Consider the following 24,457-nt stretch of genomic DNA (forward strand, 5'->3'; position numbering starts at 1 on the left):
GGCTTGCCTCCACTTGTAATTTCCTTATTCTTTCTATTTCCATTTTTAGGTCCTAGATTGTTTTGTTCAATTTCTTGTCACGTTTGATTTATTTTCCTGTATTTTTATAAGGGATTTACTTGTTTCCTCTTTAAGGATTTCTGCCTGTTTACCTGTGTTCTCCTGTATTTCCTTAAGGGAGTTATTTATATCCTCCTTAAAGTCCTCTATTATCTTCATGAGATGGAATCTTTGGTCAGAATCTTGCTGTTAAAGTGGGTTAGGATATTCAAGGCTTACTGTGGTGAAAGAACTGTATTCTGACGATGTCAAGTTGCATTGGTTTTAGATGCTTATGTTCTTGTGTTTGCCCTTCACAATCTGGTTATCTCTGGTATTAACTTGGATTTCTGGCTTGGATTTCTCTAACTAGAGCCTGTCCTTCCTTATAAGTAAGGCAGAGATCTGTAAGCAGGTTAGAGCAGACCGCTTGTGAGGCAGACCTTGCTGTCTCTGGTTAGGGGACCCTCCTTTGTCCCTGGTTATAAAAGACCTCCTGGGAGACAGATTCCCTTTAGAGTGTGCCCTGTCTGCCTGGAAGGAATTGCAGACCAGAAGGAAGATGTGTCTTCAGCAGGGTTCAGTAGAGTACCTAGCTGGGACAGGTATTGGGGTAAGGATCTCACCTGTGACCCTGTTTATGACAGACTCTCTCTGCGGTGTGAGAGGGGTAAGAATGTCTGATCTGACCTGGACAGAGTTGCAGACTGGAAGAGTTTATTCAGTTTTCAAAGCTGACTTTATTAAGAAACTATTGGTGTCTGTGTTGAGTCATTTTCATAAATTTATCATAGATTAATTAACTGTATTACACATACTGCGTATACTGTGTTTCCCCCTGTCTATTCTCTTCCATTGTTTACTAAACTCTGGCATGCCTGCTTTATACTGTTTTAATCACTATAGATTCATGATTTACTATAGATTCATAATTCATCAGGTAATATGATTCTTTAATTTTTCTTTAATCTATTTCATTAGTTTTGAAGTCTTTTGTGTTTGAATTATTTTAGGAATTATGATTTGTATTCATGAAAATACAACATTGTACATTTGATAAGGAGTACACTGAGCTTGCCTATGGCATTGGGCAGATGTGATATCTTAACAATATCCATTTCCCAATCAGGTTTAAACTTTTTAAATTTATGAAACTTATGAGTGATTCTTTTTTTTCCAGGGTCTCCATTTCTCTCTTTATTTTCTTCTTTCCATATGTATATATTTGTTGTGTGCATGAGTGCTTACATGCTCACATGGGTGTACATGTAGAAGTCCAAGTTTGACAGTGGAAGCCTTTCCCAATCACTTTTCTCCTGCTTTATTTACAATGACTCCCTCTATTGAACAAATAGGGCACCAGTGTGAATATTCTTGTTAACCAGTTTCCACTGAATACCTATCTCATATCTATCTCCACCTCCTACCTAAGATACTTTTCTCTCTGCTTGTTTACAACCTTCCAACAAATAATGTTTTGAGCCCTCACTCTTCATCAGCAGCTTTTATGTAAAATGAAGAAATATTTTATTTTATTACCTGCTTATTGTATGGTAAGCATTTAATCCATTTTCATTGAATGTCTGAATGAATCTGGAATCGAAGTAGCAGTATGTTTGGCTGCCAAAACTATTTGGACCACATGCCAGTGAGGAATAGGGTGTTTGGTCTGATTTTATTTGCTCATAAGTGAAAATCTCAGAAGCCAAGTGCAGGTGCACAAGGGAATGTGTGCTTTCTCCCTCTAGCTAGTATTGTGTTGTTCATACTAAAACACACTCAATGATCCCTTGGTATTTAGAATGATTAATAGCTCATAGGAACATAAATTACTAGCTATTCTCATACTCTTTTTGGAGTAATTTCTCAAAAGTATAAAGGGATCCTGAGAGAATAGTTTCTCAAGAGGGGTGTACACTAATTACTTTCACCCTCCCCGCAAAAAATTCCAAATTAGCTATAACCACATATATGAGAAAACAAAAACTACGGTCTTGCTTACAAAAAGAAATAGGTTTCTGTTTAGCTAAATTAAACAATATCAAAATCAGTAATGATCCTTTCTCACCTCTTCTGATGGTGAAAAAAAGGATTGTTTCCATCTCTTTCCAACTTAACAATTCTGTCCTATACGGCAACTGCCACTAGCAACAGCATATGGCCACATACTGAAAAGTTTGGCTGTCAAGTCTGTTTTGATTACACAGCAGTAAAAACTGCATGTCAGGACTGTTTCTCAACTATGCATAAATCCAGATAGATAGAGAGAGAGATCTTCCTATTGCTCAAAAGGAATCAGTCTCAGTCATCATTTTTTTTAAATTGTCTTATACAATACATTCTGACCAGAGTTACCCCTCACTCCTGTTCTCACAGTTCCCATTAGCATCTCTCTCTCCAGACATGCCTCTCACTTCTCATCTTTCTCCAGAAATGAGCTGGCTTCCCAGAGTCATCAACTGAATATGGCACAACAAGATACAATAAGAACAGAACAAACCCTCACATCAAGACGGGACAAGGGAACTCAATACGAAGAAAAGGGTCTCAATATTAGAAAAAAATTCAGAAATACCTTCACTCCACTGTCATAAGCCCCACAAAAACACAAAGTCAAAAGGCATAACATAGATGCAGAGGACCTAACACAAAGCCATTCAGACTCCACAATTGCTACTTCAATATCTATGTACCCAATGAGTGTTGCTTAGTTGATTTATAGCTTAGCATCTGCTTAGCAGGATGTTCTCTCCTGGTGTCCTAGACTATTCTGGACCCCATAATTTCTTCTGTTCTTCTGCGGGGTTCCCTGAGCTCAAAGGGAAGGGTCCCAATGGAGACCTACAACCTAGTATCTCTCTCAGCCAAATATTTGGCTGGGGATTTTCGCATCTGCTTCCATCAGCCTCTCTGATGATGTCAGTCACCATTCTTAATCTGAAAAATATCATGGTTCTTTCCTCTGTGACCCACAACATCCTCCCAGTCAGTCTGTCAAAAGTATACTGCATAGGTATTTATACAAATGAAATTTGAGTCACCCACCAAATGTTGCATTCATGTCAGTTACTTCTTATTACAATACATTTGGCATTGAGAGACTAGTATAAAAATACAAACTTTGAGAATCTCTTTTTAAACTTATAGAGTTAGTTGTATTTTGCATTCAAAAAGAGAAAAATACATTAGCTCTTTTCTTTCTAACTATCAGGGAGAATTTGAGTATAAGAATCAAAATCACCCAATTGCTTATACCCTCAGGAACATCTTTTATAAATAAATATTGCTAAACTCAGAACTGGAGATGGAGTTCAGTTGGTAGGGTGTTTGCCTAGTGTGCACGCAATTCTATCCCCAGCACTATATATAATTTGATGGCATAGGCTATAATCTTAGCTTTCAGAGGTTAGACACAGGAAGATCAGAAGTTCAAGGTCAACTTAAACTATATAGCTGGAGGTCATTAACTTTTATAAGGTAATATTTTGTTTTGTTAACAATAACCTTAAATTACCCAATTTTGGCCCTTTGTCTGATCTTACAGAAGTCTTTACTGAATGAGTGATAAGCTTAAAGAATACCCTTGGATGTGGCAGCTACTGAACTTGTAAGTTATCAATGAACTCAGCACCTCTGTGACTTCAAGAAATACCACCTCTGTTTTCCCCTTCTATATGTAGTATTTAATTATATCATAAAGCTCAATTTACCTAAATTTCATCTAAATTTAACTTCCAGGATTCCTAATGTTCCCTTTGATCTCTAAAAGTGCTCAAGGGCCAGTAAATGTGCATGTGTGTGTGTGTGTACACATGTAAGTAAAAATAAATATAATAATATTTTGGTTTTCAATTTAAATTCTACACATACTGCTAGCACATACCACATGCTTCTGCTTACTGCTGTTGTGAACTCAGAATCACAAAAATTGCCAAGTACTTGTACTAGAAGGCCTTCTTTTTGCCTGCCCACATTTCTTACTCAAGTAGACGCAAGGAGTCCTGATGTCTGATTGGTAGAATAATGAGAGGCAGATACCAAGAAGAATTAAGTGTTGGGAAAGGTAAAGTTTTAGTTTTAAGCTAGTCTCATCCATTTCTTTTATCACCAAGGAGACCAGATATTTGAAATGAGGACCAGTCACTCAAATCTCATTGCACAAAAGACAGAAATGCTCCCCTGTAGACTCTGCTCTTAGCCTGGCTCAGTGTGACAGAGCTGTTCACCTGAAGCAAGTCTTGTTTCTTTTTCACAAGGGTCCTTCCACTTGTGAGAAATGAAGATGATGATTTGTGTCTTACAAAGCTAGAGCATTGAATAAGTTTCTAATTCAGAGAACGTGTAATCATAGCTGTTGCTGGCTGCACGTGAGTACCAGTCCCTGTCACATGGCATTGTATCCTTCCATTGTTCTTTGTACTCTCTGACTCTTATGCCCACATGAGTACGTGAGGCACACTCACTTTCCATTAGCCAAATCAGCAGTTGTCTTCATTTAAAGAAGTTCTGCACTTATATTATTTCTTAAGAATCAAACTAAATGCTACATCAGACAACTCTTCTGAGGAGTGTCTCTGAACTCTGCAGAAGGGAGACAAAGTGAGAAGCCTTGGGATCCCATCTCAATAAAGATGTATGGCAATGAGTTCAGTATTCAGTCATTGGGAATGCTGTATTGATGTCTATTTGACCCAGGTTAGATATGTGGCTAATTGTTGAGATGTAATACCAGCTTTTGTAAATAACTTATGATATCTATTATCAGGAAACCCTACATCATGAGCCTGATGAAAAAGTGTCCCACTGGGTGGTAGCAAACACTCTTTAATTTAGAAGATTGTGATGCTTGAAGAATTCAGGGCATCAAAGAAGAGGAAAGCCGTCTGCACAGTCACTACTCATCAGGAAAGTCATGAAGATTCAATTTAGACGGATCCTGAAATCTCAAGCAATTATTGCAATGACACAAACACCCTGTCGACACATTTTCATTAAGTACTGAGAACAGAAAAACCAGCATGCTTTCTGTTCTTCCACTCTTAATAATTCTAGGAGGAATCATTCTCTGCTTCGGTGCTAAATGACACCAGATCCAACTGAAATAGATCAGGTTGCATATTCGAGGACATTCCTGTGTCTGACCAATATTCTTACTTAGGTATCACAACTATGTGGCTGCTGATTTATGTTCATAGCCCTAGCTTCCCTTAGCTGTGTCATTCATCTGAATTCCCTGGTCACTCTTTGAATGCCTAACTTGCAGAATCTTCTCTATAAGACCTGGCATTGACTCACATGTTCTCTTAAGAGCTGCTCTAGTATCTCTTTTAGAGGTAATGAGAAGGGTTAGTTATAGACATTCAGACCTCTTTTCCATTTGTTAAGATATGGTAAGAATTTGGAGAAGTCTTATAAATAAGAAAAGGCATCAGAAATTAGTGAAATAATTTGAAATTATTTCTAAAATGCAAAGAAGAAGAAATGAAATTATTCACAAACTAGGAATAAAAAAATGTATCTGACTAGACTTTTAAAGGTATTATGGAAACATCTGGTTATGTATTATGTAAAAGATTATGTATTTTAATCGTTCTAGAAAATGCTTGAGTGTAAAAGAGGGAAGGTTAAATTGCATTAGAATCTGAAACATTAAATGACATTTAACTCTTTCACTTTGTCACATTTAGAAAACATATTCTGCACCTTGCTATTGTGGATTCTTAAATCAATGATGAAACACCTAATTAAAGTACCACGACTTTTATTTCTTTTCTCTGAGAACATTTTTTCATTAATGCCTATAAATTTAAAATTGTTTAAAGCACATCTGATGAGGCTTTTTTAAAATTCAAAATCATCTTCATTTCCAGGTTTCAGAGAAATGCTGTCTTGTCACCAAAAGCATTGTCTCATAGGAATAGTAAAGCATTAAGCCTATGACTTCACTAGGGTTTTAAACTCTGTAGTCCAAATATCTTCTCAGGCTGTCAAAACTAATAGTCATAGAGATAGGGAGTTATATTAGTTCTGAAGTGCTTGCCTTTCAAGCATGAGTATCTTTAATATATCCCAAAACCCATGTAGAAAAGTAGCTAGGTGAGGTTGTGTGCATCTGTAAGCCTGGCCGGGGGAGGCAGAAATAGACAGGCAGAAACTTAGCACTGTCAAGACAACCACCCTAGCTGATTGGTGAATTCCAGAACAATGAGAGAACCAGTCTCAAAAACAGTGTTACTCACTTTAAAATGAAGACCATAGATTTTGTTTCAGCCTCCATACACACACACACACACACACACACACACACACACACACACGGGGGCTGAAGGTTTGGGAGGAGGTTGATTAGAGTGGTGGTTTCTCTTAATGTTTAGTTTTACTCAGACAGTGATTTGATTAGATGTATTTGGGAGAACTGACAGTGGATGGCATTGCTAAACACACCAGCAGTAGCAATCAGGTGTGCTGAGTTTGTCAGTTAATTTTTGATGGCCACTACACATCTTCTTATCTAAATTTAGAAGACAGCATGGTTCATGGCCCGAGGCATTCAGTACATAGTCTGCTATGAGTGAAAGAGAAAAATGAATCTTTGGATGTCAAATGAACAGTCAACTTTAATACCTGGGAAGAAAGTCACGGATAGACTAGAGACTTGTGCTTTCAAAATTAATTTTTCTTTTCTGTTAACATAGCATATCTCTCTAAAGATCTCACACTCCAGCTGTGGCTTTCATTCTCTTTCTTTCCCGCTCATCCTCGATGTATTTTGCTCTTCTTCTATGTTTACATATGCATTTAAAAACAAACCTCAAAATTATTCTTTGAGATTTTTATGTATTTTCTCAGGAGCTTTTTTTTCATTTAATAACTAAAATATAATTTATTTAGGACCACATATAGAAGCACTTTCATAGGAGGACAGATATAGGATTCTGAATCAGGATTTCATAAATATATTGCAAAGAGAATTTGATATATATATTTTTTTTAGGACCATGCATGCTTGGGCCCTCTGGAATCAACTGAATGTGTTTATTGATGCCTAGGAAATGGCTTTACTCTAATGCTGAAGTGTTTGGTGGTTTTTTAATCTAAAGCCAGTGGGTTACAATCTTTGTATCACTTGAGAAGCAATTATAAAGTATTAATGCCAGGGCACACCCTAAACAATTTGACTTAAAATATTTTGGCAGGAAACCCCCACAAAATATATTTTTGTATTTTTCTTTATGATTCTTGTGTATGAGTGTATATGTAGAGGTAAGTATATAAATAGCACCAGCTAAGTCCATTTGGCATTGCGTTCATCTAAATATTTTTAAGGCTAATCATTTGATATTGGATAACCAAGTAGGTGGATTTTCCCTGAGAAAGACTGACTCTTCCTTTTTACATTGTCATTAATTGCCTATAGCTCTTCATCTAGAGGTAGAGCCTTTTAGAATTTGCCCCATCCAGGTTGGTATATCAACAGGTATTGTCATTTGTATAGGTCTACTTTAGGTATTATTAAGATGCCAAAAGTGCAGCTCCCTGTCATATATAGAGAACATGATCTCACAGATGTGTGGTCCTCTGATTCTTAAAAAAATTTACATCCCTTCTTCAGTGTTCCCAGAGTCTTAACTGTAGCTGTTTTCTTCCGGATGTATCACTTGTGGCTAGGCACCTCAGAGAGCATTGTTCTCTGCATTTTGACCAGTTGTGGATTTCTATAATTCTCTCCATATAGTGCAAAAACAGCTTTTGTGATGAAGGAATGGACTACACTTATTTGTGGTGTAAGGATAAGTATTTAGAATGTGTTTAGAAATTATATTGGTTTAGGAAAGTGGCAATACTAGGTTATCTAGATTCACTGGCTTTATTGGCCACAGGTAGTTTACAAGGTTTATAGTCCTAGGCATGAACTCCCTCCAATTGAATGGTCCTGTGCTGGCTAGTGTTATGTCAGTTGGACACAAAGTAGAATTATGAGAAAGGACCTAGCTGTGTGGTATTTTTTTTAATTACTGATTGGGGCAGAAAGCCCAGTCCATTTAAATTGGTGACATTCCTGAGTTGATGGTCTTTTCAGTTCTTTAAGAAGGCTGGGTGAGCAAGCCAGTAAGCAGCAAGCCTCCATGTCCTCTGCATCTGTTCTTGCCACCAGGTTCCAAGCATGCATGAGTTTCTATCCTGACTTCTTTCTATGATCTTAAAAAAAAAGACCACTACCTTGGAATGATAACCAAGAGCAGTAGCAGTGATGAAGAGGAGCCGACTGGAGACTAGAAGAAAAACTTTGTATGCTGTAAAGTGCTGAGGCAAGTAAAGTAACCCAAGCCCTTTGAAGGAGTCTAGAAGACCATGGGTGTATCCCAAATAATTAGATATCAAGTTATTTACACTCTCAGAGTTTGGTTTTGCTTATTAATGACTATCCCCTGGTGCTTCATTCTCAAAGTAAGAACATATTTAAATTAAATTGGTTTTACAGGAGCCCACAGGTGAGAGACTTTGAATTTTAAAAAGAGTTTGTTATATGTTAAAGCAGGACATATGCTCCACTATGTTCATAGCAACTTTATTTATAATGCCAGAAGCTGGAAAGAACCCAGAAGTCCTTCAACAGAGGAATGGATACAAAAATATGGTACATTTACACAATGGAATATTACTCAGCTATTAAAACAATGAATTTGAGAAATTCTTAGGTAAATGAATGGAACTATAAAATGTCATCCTGAGTGAGGTGTTCCAATCACAAAAGAAGCCAGGCTAAGCAAACAAGTAAAAAACACTACTCCATCTCCTTTGAACCAGTTCCTGCCTCCAGGTTCCAACCCTGCTTGAATTTCAGTCCAGACTTCCTTCAGTGATGAACTACAATGTGAAAGCATAAGCTAAATAAACCTTTTTCTCCCCAACTCACTTTGTGGTCAGTGTATTTCATCATAGCAATAGTAATCCTAATTAACACAGCATCTTAAGCTCAGTTAAATCGCTATTTTTTATGGTACATTTGGTAGTATTGTCCTGTACTGGTATTGTTGTGATTAGTACGTATCTTAGTTAGGTTTTTATTGCTGTGAAGAGACACCTTGACCAAGGCAACATTTATAAAAGCAAATGTTTAATTGAGGCTGGCTTACAGTTTCAGAGGTTCAGTCCATTATCATCATAGTGGGAAGCATGCAATAGGAGGTCAAAGTATGTGCTGCCAATGAAGTATCTGGTGTGTTCTGTGAAGAAATACAACAGTTCCAGTTGACTCTGAAAGATTAACTAGCAGACAATAACATGCAAAAGCTGAATAGAGCAGAGAAAGGAGAGAGCAGGTTGATGAGAAAATTTTTGTATCACAGAGACTAAGTTCTCCAACTCTAAAGTCACAATGAAGGACTGTTGCATCCGAAGGACAAACTATAACACCATTATTGTCACTAATAACTTAAACAATGATTAAAATATTTAATATTAAAAATATTAAAATATGTGTGGGAACAGGATGGAGGATGGGGGAAAGACGTCAAGGAATCAAATGATGAATCCTGGGAAATCCTACTCCAGAGACTAGCCTCAGGCTGAAGAGCTGAGTTTATTATCCAGAACATAAGCTTATATAAAGTCTTTGAGCCAGTCTGAGTCCCTAAATCATTGGCCAATCTTATCTCAACACAACTTTAGCATGCTCCAATGAAAGCCCTGCCTAATGAGGTAATGCAGAAGGAGTAGGGGCAGTACCCTCATCTGTGAGGACTTCTGTGAAGACACAGGAAGTGGCCACTTCCCTGACCTCGGTTCCATTTTACTGTCTCACTGATATGCTGGGAGCCAAGTTAGATCTAATACAGATCAGGATTCTTCAGGGAGTTGCAGGAGCCTGTGGCTCCTTCCTCTCCATCACACTTTTTCCTTCTCAAGGTTGACCTCCACATCCCCCACAAATATGTTTCTAACAAAACAAGTAACACTCCACCACATACTATCTATAAATTGAAAGAGAGTATGAAATGTGGGACATTTTCTAGGGAGAAGTAAACAAATATCTACTCACTCAACAGCAGACAAGAGCAAAGTTTCCACTAAAGTCTAACTTAGTGAATCAGTGAGTTTATCATATTGTTATAGGTACATGGGTGACTGGAAGGCAGTTGCACTCTGGAGATCAATCAATACACAACTTGCAGGCAGCTCTACTGAAGAGCCCCCTGCCCCAGCCATTACTCACTGCTTATATAACTTTGAAGAGAGGTCTTGTGTGTCTTGTTTACTCCTTAAGCTCTATAAATTTCATTTCTTTCCTGAGTCCTGACAAGTTTCCTCCAGGAGGGAATGCTTTCTTGCAGAAGAAATAGCTACACAATAAATGTCAGAAACATTTCAAGGACTTTTAACAGTTTTAGTAGCTTTTATGTAAAATAGCACCTAAGAAGTCTTACAGATTCAGATACTAATGTTTTGTTAATTTTCATATTTTGCTACATTTATCTAAGTTTCTTATCCTCAGTAACAGAGCCATAAAGTATCAAGATATTATACATCAGTGTCAAAAGATTATACATGTTCAACCTTCATTTGCACACATTTTGAATTTATAAGTTGCTTTTTGTGACTATAAATTAATTGATTAATTATGTAAAGGATGCAGAATAATTATTTTGATATTTAGAAATTATATTAAAGAGCCAGTGTTCCTGAATTAAATAGAGAGCTGAGAAAGAGTGCCAGGAAAATGTTATTTAAGTGTTGTGTTTTATATTGAAAAGGGTTTCATGTATATGTATATGGGTGTCTGTGTGTTTACCTGTGAATACACAAACATGTGTGTGGGTGTCATTGGAGGCAAAAAGAGAGTCAACTTCCTTCAACCTAGCACTACAGGCAATTGTGTGTCACTGATGTGGGTGTTAGGACTAAAACTGAGTTATTTTAAAGAGAAGCAAGTGTTCTTTACCACGGAGACATCATTTGTTGTTTTATATTGTTCTTTTCGGTTCTTGGAGAAGTTTCTAGTATGTTTTGATCATAGTCACCTCCTCCCTTAACATCTGTGGGCACACCTCTTCCCCTACCCACCCAAATTTGTTTCTTTTTTTTTTTTAACTCACCAAGTCCAGTTTGTGTTGTTGCCCATTTATTCTTGGATGGATGACCTCCCACTGGAGTGTGGTCTACTCACCAGAGGCAACTGTCCTAAATAAAATTAATTCTTCTCTTAGCAGCAATCAGCTTCAACAGCTTCAGCTGTTCATGTCCACTTCTCTCTATGCTGAAGTTTGGTCTGGTTTGAATTTAAATATCTCTGGATAATGAACTCCCACACAGGACTTGATGCCCTGAGTCTTATAGAGCAAAATACAGGGGACATATCTGAATGTAAAGGCATAGGAAAAGACTTCCTTTAGATGACCCTAGTAATGAAGGCCATAAGACCAAAAACCACAAACAGGACCATATGAAACTCAAAAGCTTCTGTACTGCAAAGGACTGCAAAGGGAAACCCTACAAAATGGGAAAAATATTTGCCAGTTATATATCTGACAGGATGTTTGTGTGTAGAATATTTGAAGAACTTCCACAATGAAGCATCAAGAAAATGCAAAACCCAATTGAAAAATGGGGCAGGGAACAGAAAAGAGAGTTCACCAAAGATGATATATAAATGGCTGAAAGAATTTTAAAAAATCACCTAGCCATGTTTAAAACGCATGTGTTACTATCACTTTCTATATTTTTGAGAATGAGATGATGACATCTAGAATTTGTCAAGTCTGTAGCCATCAGTTTAGAATGATTACCAGGCCTGAGATAAAGAATGAGTCACTGTTGTGTGATTAGCTAGAATATGAAACGGATTGCCAAGCAGTGATAGGCAATGAGGTGTTTGTGTACTTTGGTTTTCTAAGAAAAGGTTTTGTAATCACACCCTCCATTTTAGAATTAATTTTGATGTTTAATGATTTCATACATAGATATCCATGTATACAATATGTTCGGATTATTGTCTCTCCACTTTCTTTTTTCTCCTTCTCTTTGCTACTGAGAGACCAGATCAAACTTTTGTGGGTTCAGGCTTCATCTTAGAGAACCTGACCTAAAGCTGAACTTGAGCTGACCAACAAGTCTGCACCTAGTACTAGTTTCCAGATTACTCCCCAACAAGCCTGCATCTGATACTAATTTCCCCGTTACTCCTCAACAAGCCTGTATCTAGCACGAATTTCCAAGTCACTCTCCAATCAGGAGGAAAGCAGAAGTTAAGTTTACTTTTTGGCTTCCAGCATCACCCAATCATTTTAAAGGGCAATAATAGCTGACCCCCCCCCAATCAGATGTGTGCCAGGCTGAAAACCCCCTTGCTTGTTTGCTTGCCTCTATAAATGTTTATTTGAAACTGTCCTGGGGCTTTACCCTCCAGTCCTACTGCATCCGGGTCTGAGGTGAACCCAAGCTTGAGCTTGAAAATAAAAGAGACACTAGTGCACAACTGTATCAGAATTGGCTCTTTGGTGCTCTTTTGGGGGTTGAGATACTGAATGGGCACAACACTAGCATTCCCCCACCTAGTCCTTATCAGTCATTTTCCTAAGTTCACGGTTTTGTGTCTTTGTTTTGTGGCCCATTGAGTGTAGATATTGCCAATCCTACATACATGCTCTAAGTTCAACTCTGGGATCATAAGGGGTTTGTTTATTTGTTTTGTTGGTTGGTTTGGTTTGGTTTGGTTTGGTTTGGTTTGGTTTGGTTTGGTTTGGTTTGGTTTGGTTTGGTTTGGTTTGGTTTTCCCTTTATCTTTTGTGAAAAAGTGCCATTCCTAGTAAGACAGACTGGGTTAGACTCTCATCTGTCCCTACCTGCACCTGAATCAGGGGTCTGAAAGATGTTTTGCTTTGTTTTGTTTATTTGTTTGTTTGCTTTCTACATTGCTCTCTGGTTCTTAAACCAATGTTTGCTTGACTCTATAGTGTGGCTTTATGTTTTTTAATTAGGATTTTTCTGCTACTATTACATTATCTAAAGAGGAAATGACATATAAACTTTAAACATTAGCTCTTTGTGGGCATTTAGAAAGTATCACAGGGATGGTGGCTTCCTGAGACAGATCATACAGCCTCCAAGGAAAAAAAGTCAGGTTACTGTGTTAATTAATCATTCCTTTAATTCATGCCTTGTGGAGATGTGGGTGTGGTACATGCAAGTATGTGTATATGTTTAAGTGCACATGCATGTGAATGCACACAAGTACATATCATGTAGAGTCTAGAAATCAACTCTGGGTGGCTCTGCTCCTAGTTTTTAGAGATAGTCTTTCACTCTGCTGCTGATTTCAGATAAACTGGGTATCAAGCATGCCCCAAGGATCCTCATGTCTCAAGATCTCCAGCACTTGGTTTCCAGATGTGCACCTTAAGGCCTGTCCTTAATACCCCAGCTCTCGACGTCAATCTCTTCTGATAGTTGCACAGCAAGTACTTTCCAGATGGAGCCACTCCCTGAGCTGTTTCTATGTCTGTCTGCTTGGCATCTGCTGAATCAGTCTGTGCTCAGTTGCAGCAATGTGGAAGTGAGGCCTTTGCTCCCTCCTCTTTCAGTCTTTGCACATCACTGCTTTTCTGGTCTTCAGACAGGCAAGCTTGTTTGACCTTCACAGAACCTTTAAATTGCCTATTTTTTTTTCAAGTTGAATATCCTCCAGCTAGCTGCGACTGACTCTTGTGGCTCTTCTGCAGCTTGATGGACTGGTCTATGTTTATCATCAAGATAGCTGGGGAAATGCACAGGAATGTGGATGTGCAGGCTTCCCTCGGTCTGAACTTCTTCCATACTTCTCTCAAAATGTACTTTCTCTGACCTAAGAAACACTCCGCAAATCATTATAGAAGCTACACTAAGGGAAAGACTGCCATCTTTTCAATTTAATGGGACATTTTAACCCTTAGATGATAAATGGGTAGTGTTCCATTGTCAAAGTAACTCAGTTTCCTACAGAGAAGACTGGACTCCTTGGCACTGGGAACTTCTGCAGCACATTGCTACTGACTCGAAAATGAGAGTTGCACTTTTAAAAAATACAGGGACTTGCTCCCCGAATTAATTCTCATCTCCGGGATTCTGAAAAATCATGAAATATACAGATTTAGAATTTTTGCTGTACTGTGATAAGCTGAAAAGGCTTAATAATCATTCCAAAGCAGCAAGCATATCTCAATATAACAGCTAACAACTACCTCTAATTGTAATTTCACAGGATCTGATGCCTTCTTCTAGTTTCCATAAATACCTGTATACACATGCATATGTCTTTCAGTCCCAACACTTAAATTAAAAAGAATGCAATAATACCTTTGGCAGTTATCATATAAGTCATAACAAAGCCTAGATCAACAATAAGAAGACCACCAAGAACACTGTCATGAGAGTTTTCAGCTCATATTTTGTCTTGCTTCTAGACACATGGAGCAGGCAGAAAGTCATTGAAAGTGTAGGTGACTTGTGTGCTTGCAAGCAGGGTCTGTGCTTCTCACTTCACTTGCGTGAAAGACACAGTGTTTGGCACTTTCCACAAATTACCTCTGACTGCAGTGGGGAAAGAATGTTCCTATCTCAGCAAATATGTCTTCCATGAACAAAGTAAATTCTCTCTCCTGGTCCAGTCCCTGCTCCCCACTGACTTCTAACTTAAATGCATCCTACTCCAGAATGAGTGTCACACAAAGGTAGACTTTTGCTTCCACATGCACACACATGTGTGCACACCCCACATATGTGGAGCTGTACATACATACACACAAAAAATTCAATGTGAGAATTCATTTGAGCAAATCGTTCTGGGAAAACAGATGAAATGAGAATGGTTTTGATGCCTTCATTGCTTCTACAGCAGTTCTATCACAATCCACCAGGAAAGAATGTATGTCAGAGTGAGAATATCATGTTCTGGTTTTAGCACTAAAGCCTTTTTAGCCTTTGGAAAAGAGCACATAGGTACAAACTCATGCATTGAGTTCAAACCCAAGCATCTTGGTGTGTTGACACTGGCCAGCAATGCCAGTGCTGTGAAGTGTGGAGACAAGGGGACTTCAGCTGCCAACCTAGTTCCAAATTCAATGAGAGATTATTTTTCAAACACTAGGATAAAGAGTGTTAGAGCAGGATACCCCAGATGGTATGTGCATACAAAGAAGTTTGTATGAGTTTTATTGTCTTAACTAAGCTATATCGTGGGGATGTTTTAAATCTATAAAATGTGGGGGTAAAGAGAAATGGCTCAGCAGTTTAAGGAGTACATCCTGCCCTAGCAGAGAATCCAGGTTAATTTTCCAGTATCCACTAGTCCACAACTGCCTGTAACTTCAGCTCTAGGGATATCTTAACCCTCCTGACCCTCACAGTGTCTACTTCCTATGTGTGCGTGCACACACACGTGCACACGTGTACACACACACACACACTGTGATGGCTGATCTTGGCTGTCACTTGACTACATCTGGAATTAACTAAAACCAAAGTGGATAACCACACCTGTGAGCTTTTTTTTCCCTAAAATGAAATCATTTGAAGTGGAAAGATTCACCTTAAATCTGAATCTGTTGAGGTGTAAAGATATATCTTCAATATAAACCACACCTTCAGCAGCTAGCCTGTACAAATGACTTGAAGAAGGGAGCCTTTGCTTTTTTCTGCTTGCCTTCTCTTGTCTGGCAAGTCCTTTCCTTCACTGGCATTATAGTCTACTTCTGGATTCCACTGTATATTAATGACTAGAAGAGGCATCCACACTCATAGAACAACTACTGGATTATTGGACTTCTTCTTGGTAGACCGCCACAGTTGAACTAGTTTGACCACACCTTGTAAAACATTTTAATAATACTTTTGTATATATCATATACTTATTACTCTAGTTTATTTTATATATAATTGTAACTTTAATTTTTTCAAAATCTATTTTTAACGAAAGTTCTTAAAAGCTTTAACCTCCCTTTTAGCCCACCTCCTACCTGAGGTAAAAGAAAAAAGTGATGTGGGTCAGGGGGACTTGTTTAGAAAGATTCTTTGGAGCAACCCTTCTCTGTGTTGTCTGGAAATCAGCAGTTCAGTTCACAGGTTACCCATGGCAGTTGGATCCACTCATAAGCATTTCATTAGCAAAGAAAACTTCATCACCAGTCCTTTCATGTGCTTGCTTTTAGCAGACCATCCTTTCTCCTGTGTCTGCTTCAGCAAAATGTTTCCTCTGCCATTGCCTCTCAGCTGTGTCCACTTCAGGAAAATGTCCCTTTACATGTTTGCCCCAGCAAAATATCATCCAACACAACTGACTTTCAAAGAGCCCCTAAGTTTCCATTTCATATAATTATACATGTTTGGAAATATTTTGTATATTTCACTTAAAAGTTTATGAAATTTAGAAGCATAGTGAATCATTTGAACCTATTTTGAAAACCAAAAAAAGGATATCCTGTATATCAACTTATTTCTCATATCCAATTTCACATTCAAATTTCCATTAAAAATAAACATATAATACAAATAATACATACTAATATAGATAACCATATTCACTCCATCAGTTCTGCTCTGCTTGAGGACTCTAATACACACATGCATACAAATAATTAAAATAAAAAATTTAATATATGTATTCAAAATGTGGAAACATGGCAAAATATTTCTAAGGCCGTTTCTGCTCATATGATGAGCATTTATTGTCATTTTTAGAATTAAAATGACTTTCTGCACCATAGAAGTATGAACAAATACTTGCAGAAGTAATTGTAGAAGAGCCTGGGCTCATGATCTCACCATCACAGAGAGAGAGTTCTGTGTTATGCATTTTGGGCATTGATTAGTTACTGATTGGACATAAGAGAAAAACGATGAATAATGACTGCACAAATAACTGTGAAATAAAAGCTCCAAACAATCTCACATGTGCTCATACAATCTCTCTTCCTTATTTAACACATATTGAGCCAAACATTTCATACTTGTGCCCTCGACTTTTCTCTTGACTCAAATAAATACTGCATTCCATAGATGTAAAAGAATTTTTTTAACCTTTCAAAGAGAGTTTTCAAGGTTCCAGGGCCTGGCTTTTCAGGTGAAGAAAATGTCTTTTTCTTCAGATGATTTTGAGTAGAGAGCAGTTAAATTGAAATGACATTTTAAAATTTTAAATTAGATTTAGAACATCCAATATTGGCAGTTCATTCCTTTGTGGTACATGCTGCTTGGAAGATCAGAGGTCTGTTTTTCTTTGGAGAAATCCTATTTTAAATAAGGAAATTTGGTCAAGGTCAATGTTTATTTGTATTGGTAATTCACACGTGAAATCGAACATCAGAAGTAAGTTGATAGACATGGTATCATGCTTATTTGTTTTAGATTTTTCAAAAGAGTTTCAATTATTAATTATACTTATAAAGTTTGTGAAATTATAAAATTATAAAAACACATATTTTTTGATGTGTGTCTGCAAGTTTGTGTGTGTGTGCATGTGTGTGTGATCACATGAAGCTTTGTGTAGGAACATAAGCCAAAGAAGGGTATCTCTTTTCTTATTTTATTAGTCTCTTCCTTTATCTCTAGCAACAGGGTCTATCCTTGGATCTGTAGCTAGGCTGGCAGCTTGTAAGACACAGCACACTGGGACACTATTATAGGAGAATTGCTGTGGCATTTCTGGCTCCTCTGGATTTTTTGACCTGGGTACTGAAGATTTGGGCTCAGATCCTCATATCTGCACAGCAAGCTTTCTTACCTACTGAGCCATCTTCCCAGTTGTAATGTTAAAAATATAGTTAATGATGTAAAACTTATCTGGGTAAAAGGATATTAGCATTAAGGAAACTTCAAGTATCTCAGCAAATTGACTTCTTTTAGGGCTGGCAGTGATTAAGACTTTACCACGATAGCATGCTTAGGTTTTTAACTTTCTTAAGGGGATTATATAGCTTATTTCATTAAATGATGCATCTACAAAGTTTGTCCATGGTATCTAATACATTAACACGGACAAGTTCTAAATTCAGTCACTCTATAATGTTGTTCTAAACAGCTCAGCACAGTGTGTCCACCCTAACATCTCTATGCAGTTAGAATACTCCTATCAACACATCTATTAGCATTCATACAGGCCAAAGAATTGTATGTAGACTTCAGAAACTAGCAAAATTCTGCACGTTCAATTTCAGCACTTATTTCTATAGTCTTGCCAGAACAGTGGTTGGAATGCTAATTTATGAGTTGAAGCCATCTTCATATTATCAGTGATTAAAAATGTATTCTTTGACAATTTCACCTACATATGCAATACATTTTGATGATTCCATTTTCAACCTGCATCAGTTCTGTTTGAATAGTTACATCTCATACTACTGTCTACACTGGCTGACTGGCACCCCTCTCTACCAATACTATGACACATTCTCTATTTTCTACATATTTGCTATCACTTGGTAGTCTGGGCATTTATTTCAATTGGAGTCCTCAGTGATCATGAGTCAAATGACGTGGGTACTGGGATTGGAACTCAGGTCCTCTGGCAGAGCAGTATAAAATCCCAAATGCTGAAATGCTTCTCCAAGGCTTCATTGATCTTTTTGGCTAATAATAATTATATCCAGGGTTAACTGATGACTTCTTCTTGGTATGAACTTCACTTCCCTGATGATGAGTGATATTCTTTTGAGTACTGTCTTTTACCTATTTATAATGGGGTGATCTATTCTCCTGTTGGGCTTTAAAGCCTCTTGTCTATTCTAGATAATAACTATTTTCAAGGTGTGTGTTTGGCAGATACAAGTAGTCTTTCACAACCTGAAGGTCATTATTTTATTCTGATTTATTTTCTTTCCTTTTTTCCTTTTCTTCATTGGAACTTAATTTAAGAAATATATTATTTTTTTTCTTGGTTTCTTGTCATTTGGAGTGAGTGGGATAATTTACTCATACAAAGTAAATATTGCTAATGTAACTGTCCTGACATTTTCATCTTTTTTCTAAGAGTTTTATGTTTTAGGTTCTATGTGTAGGACTTTAAATCACTTTGTACTTTCTAAAGATTTATATTATTTCTTAATTTTGTTTGTTTCCCTTTCTCCCACCCTATCTCTCTGTCTCTCTCTCTCTCTGTTTCTCTCTCTCTGTTTCTCTCTCTCTGTTTCTCTCTCTCTCTCTCTCTCTCTCTCTCTCTCTCTGTATGTGTGTGTGTATGTGTATATATGTGTATATGTGTACACTCACAAAGGTTCCAGAAAAACTTGGAAGAATATATTGGATCACTTGGAGCTGAAATTACAGCTAAGTTGCTGTAAATTACTCAACATGGATGGTAGACACCAAATTTCAGTTCTCTGCAAGAGCATTGCTCATTCTTAATAGTCTTAAACCCTAAGCTACCCAGCCCACAATGGTTAACTGTTAAGACACATGTTTCTAGTTTCATTCTCCTACATGTAAGATACCCATCTTCCCGATCCTATTTATTGAAATGGTTAGATTTCTCCAATGTCTGGCCCAGCATTTTTGTCAAAACTCTGGGGTCTGTATATGTGGCTTTCCTCTCTATTTGTATGATTTTATTCCAGTGCTGAACAGTTTTATCATAGCTTTGTAGTATGATTAGAGATAGAGTAACAACTTCTTCCTCTTTTTCATCTGTCTTTCTGTCCATCTCTCTGTCTGTCTCTGTCTATCTACTTGCTTACTTATTTACACCTCAGAGTATCGCTGGCCGTTCAAGTCTCTGCCTCCCAATACTGTATCTCAGGCAGTCAGCACCAATTCCAACCTCCTTGTTCTCTTTAATCAATGTTGCCTAGGTATTTGGTGATGTTTTTGTGTGCCGATTCCATATAATGATAGGGCTGCCTTTACTAGTTCTGTGAAGTGTGTTGTTGGTATTTTGATGAGATTCCATTGACAACGTAGATTACCCATGTAATATAGACAACTTGACAACATTGATCCTTCAGCCAATAAACACAAAACTGCGAGTTTTCCTAGTCTCTTCAATGCCTTACATCATTATTTTCACATTTCCATTATAGTAAACTTTAACTTCTTTGATTAAATGTATTTCTTCATTATAATTTCTACAGCTATCATATTGGATTACTTTGTCAATTCCTGTTGCAGATCATTAGCTGTTGCTCTTGGGCAAGAACTCCCTTCAGACTTTCCCCTCCTTCAACATTACCAACATAGCCAGGCCTGATTACTAACTTCTTTGAAGGAAAGCTGCCAAAATAATTTCTTTAGTTTCTAGACACCCAAAACATGTCAGGATAGAATTAGACAATGTGTAAATCAGTGATTCACAACCTTCCTAGTGCTTCTACCCTTTAATATAGTAGCTCAAGTTGTGTTACCCACAACCATAAAATCATTTGTTGCTCCTTCATAATTGTAATTTTGCTACTGTTATGAATCATAATGTAAATATATGATATGTGGGATAGCTGATATATAACCCATGTGGAGGTTGCTACTCACAGGTTGAAAACCACTAGTTTAAAGAAGTGAGCTAATTTCAGACTTGCTTTTTTAAAAAAAAAAACAGTTTTGTGGACATTGGAAAGGTAATATATATAAGAGTACACATATAGGGAGGGTGGGGGATTGTACACATATGTATGCACATATGGGGTGTGTCAGATCGCACATATAGTGTGAGGAGCTGTGTCACAGTGTACGTATAGGTCAGATGGTAACCCCAACTGTTGATCCTTACCTCTTAATTTGTTTAGAACATCGTCTCTTGTCATTTACCCCTGAGAATACCAGCCTATCTCTGCCTTGAGCTTCTAGGTTTTCTCCTCCTCTGTGCAGTTCTGGTTGACTGGGGCCTCATTATATAGATAAGGCTAGTCTTGTACTCATAGAGATCTACCTAACTATTTCTACAAGTGGTGATACTGAAGATATGAGCTACTGTCAGCAGTATCCTCTTTCATGCACATACCTCTGATACTTTCATCCATTCAAGCCTCACTAAGCATGAGAGACCTTTTTCTAAACCGTGTCTTCAGTTCTGGGTCAATGTTCATGGCTTTTCAGTTTCCCATGGCTTCTCTTTCCCTAGAATGTTTCCCTGCACCATGACACATCAAGGCTCTGCCAGATTAGATCATTTCTCACTGAGGCCAAACAGAGAAGTCATGAAAATTGAGCTGCCTGTCTGCTACATATGTGCCTGAGGGCCTTGTTTCAAGACATGTATGTTTGGTTGATGGCTCAGATTTGCAAAGCTTCCAGGGGTCTAGGTTTGTTGACTCTGTTGGTTTTCCTGTGGACTTTCCATCAACTTCATAGCCTTTGATCTTTCCCCCAACTCTTTTGTAGGTGACCCTGACCTCCTTCTAAGTCTATTATTTGTATGTGGGTATCTGCTTCAGTTTCCTTTTGCTGCTGGATATAGCCACTCAGAGGACAGTTATGTAGGCTCCTGTTTGCAAGTATAACAGAGTATCGTTGGTAATGTCAGGGATTGGTACTTGTCCGTGGAATAGGTTTTGAGTTGGCCCCGGTATTGACTGGCCTTTCCTTCACTGTCTGATTCATCCCTGCATTTTTAAAAAATAAGACAAATTTTGGGTCAAAAGATTAGTGGGTACATTGGTGTCCCTATCTTTCCAGTGGGGTGATCTGCCTAGCTATAGGAGGTATCCTCTTCAGTTTCCATGTCCCTAGTGTTAGGCATCTTGGCTCAGGTTACATGCATTGACAGTGGGGAGCCTCCCCTATCCTAGGTCTCCAGGGCTACCTAGAAATTCTTCTTTCCCCCATCCCCATGAAGCTGCATATTTTCATTTCATTTTATTTAGCACCTGGTCCACTCGGCCTCTCTCCTGTCTATACCCACACCTGATCCTGCCAAGCCACTACCCTATCCCTCCTCTCTCCCTTCACCCCAATTTGCTCCCTCCTTCTACCTTCTATGACTATTTGGTTACTCCTTCCAAGTGTATTTCAACATCCTTGCTTGAGCCTTCCTTCTTATTTAACTTCTTTGGGTCTGTGGGGTGTATCATAGGTATTCTGTACTTAGTGGCTAATATCAACTTATCAGTGAGTATGTACCATGGATATCCTTTTCAGTCTGGATTATCTCACTCAGGATGATATTTTCTAGTTTTATCCATTTGCCTGCAAAATTAATGAAATTTTTTTAATAGCTTGTTTTTAATAGCTGTATAGTATTCCATGGTATAAATGACCCACATTTTCTGTATCCACTTGTGGGGAACAATATGTACTCGAACGGGCATTAGCATGGGTTTCTGAATCTTGTTGGCTGATTGTGGTGACTTCACCGCTCCAAAGAGACTGGAGTGCAGGAATCTTGACTGAGTTCACTCTGAGCGCAGCACAGGGCAGACACTATGGGACCCTGCCCATTGGGGAGAGTTCTAACTCAGTCTGAAGTTCCACAGGGGCACAGAGTTAAAGGCCTTCTCTGCGGCTCACCCATGGTGGGCCCCCAAAAGACATAAGGAAGTCCGTGGATTTTACAAGCTTTAACGTCATGGCAGATGGAAGATGGATCTGGATACACAACCCCATGAAACTCAAGGCAGACCTGAGTTAAATAGGGAGGGAGATAGGGAGAGGGTCTGGGGAAGAATGCTTAATTAGCTATGCCCTCTGGTCTTCAGGTATCTCATTAGTATGTAAATCTCTTGAGGCTGAGGCCTGTTGTCACACCCTCTACCTGTGCTGGGTGATGCAAACCTCTCTTAGGGAGGAGCTGTATTGCCCTATGTGACTGAAAATCATGGATCAATGGCCTGTCAGGAGCCTGGGGTCTGGAGGCATGGCCAAACACCTGCTGTTGCCCCATTGAGATTCCAGGGTTCAAGGCCTGTGCCACACCAGAAACCAAGTTGTCCTTTCAAGGCCCCACATCTCCTTCTCTTTTCTTTTATAAAAGGAGGTGTGTCACTGTGTCATCTGTAGTGAAAACTTTGGATGAGGAAGTCAAAAGAAAATACTACACAGGCTGAAGCGTGTAGCACAATTAAGTCACAGAGTAAGGGGAGTTGAGGGTGAGGAGTTGGGAAGGTAAGGGATCATTGAACCAATTAAATACTTGTTGTACAGTTTGAGGGTAATGACATCTGATTAATCTAGATAGACATTATGTTTTCCTTATTAACATGTAACTTTTAGCTATTTGACTTTGGTAAGAAAGTTTGTCTGTAGCTAGAAGGTTTGGATCTGACTGTAGGACTCAGCATGTGTCTCTGCATCTTAGCAAGTGTCTCTGGGTTTTGGCATGAGTCTTTTGATCTAAGCATGTGTCTCTGCATCTCAGTCAGATGGTGTCTGGAAGAAGGCAGGTTGGTGTCCCAGACAGTTTTCCAGGAGGTGGTGTTGTATCCACTGGACTTGTGGGAGCACTTATAGGATAATTACAACAGGGAAGCAGCACCCAGGCAGGTGGTGTCTGGAAAGGGTGTGTAGCAATCATTAGGATACTTGGGAGCAAGCATGTCATGGTCTGTCATTAAGATCCTAGAAAGGCAAAATGTTTGAGGAAATTTAGTCTTAGAAGGTAACTTTTAGTCTGTTTTGGATGACTGAGGAAGAAAAACACCATGTTAATTATATATCTTGGATAGGCAACAACAGTTTGTCTGTAAAAAGAAACTAGTTGTTAATTAAGGATTGAAAAATGTTGATCAACATTGTTCATTTGACCTATGGAAATAGATTAGATGACTTTTGAAACTTAAAGAAATCTCAAAAAGTTGAAAAAAATGTTAGACATATATCACGAGTGTTAGGGAGCAAAGGAAACATTTAAACAAAAGGCAAAAAAAATTTGGGTTGAAAGTACAAACATTGTCGCAAGTATTCCTGTTAGGGAGGGAAAGTATTAAAAACTTGGGTTAAATGTCTCAGGTATGCTTCTTTGTTGTCTTGACAGGTTTAGAAGCAGTGAGGAAGGGGCCTGCTCTGCCATGTGGTGTCTGGGTCCCCTGGCAGAGAGGCTAGGATATTCTCCATTTGTTCTTCTTAGAAATCCAAAATATAGAGGAGAGAAAAGGCCAACGTTGAAGAAAAGCCACACCAGAAACCAAGTTGTTCTTTCACAGTCCCACATCCACTCATCAGTTTTGTTACATTTGGTTTGTTTCTAGTTTCTAGCTGCTATATACATAGAGGAACATGTGTCTTTGGAGTATAGTGGGGCATCTTTTGAGTATATATACAGGAGTAGTGTAGCTGATTCTTTGAGTAGAACTATTTCCAACTCAGAGAAACTGCAAGATTTATTTCCAGCGTGTTTGTACAAGTTTGAATTCCCACCAGCAATGAATGCTCCACATCCCCACCAGCATGAGCTGCCTTTGAGCTTTTGAAATTAGCCATTCTAACTGGTCTAAGGTAGAATCTCAGAGACATTTTGATTTGCATTTCC

The sequence above is a fragment of the Grammomys surdaster genome, unplaced genomic scaffold, assembly GCF_004785775.1.
Source record: "Grammomys surdaster isolate TR1022 unplaced genomic scaffold, NIH_TR_1.0 208, whole genome shotgun sequence".
In the NCBI taxonomy this organism is placed as follows: Eukaryota; Metazoa; Chordata; class Mammalia; order Rodentia; family Muridae; genus Grammomys; species Grammomys surdaster.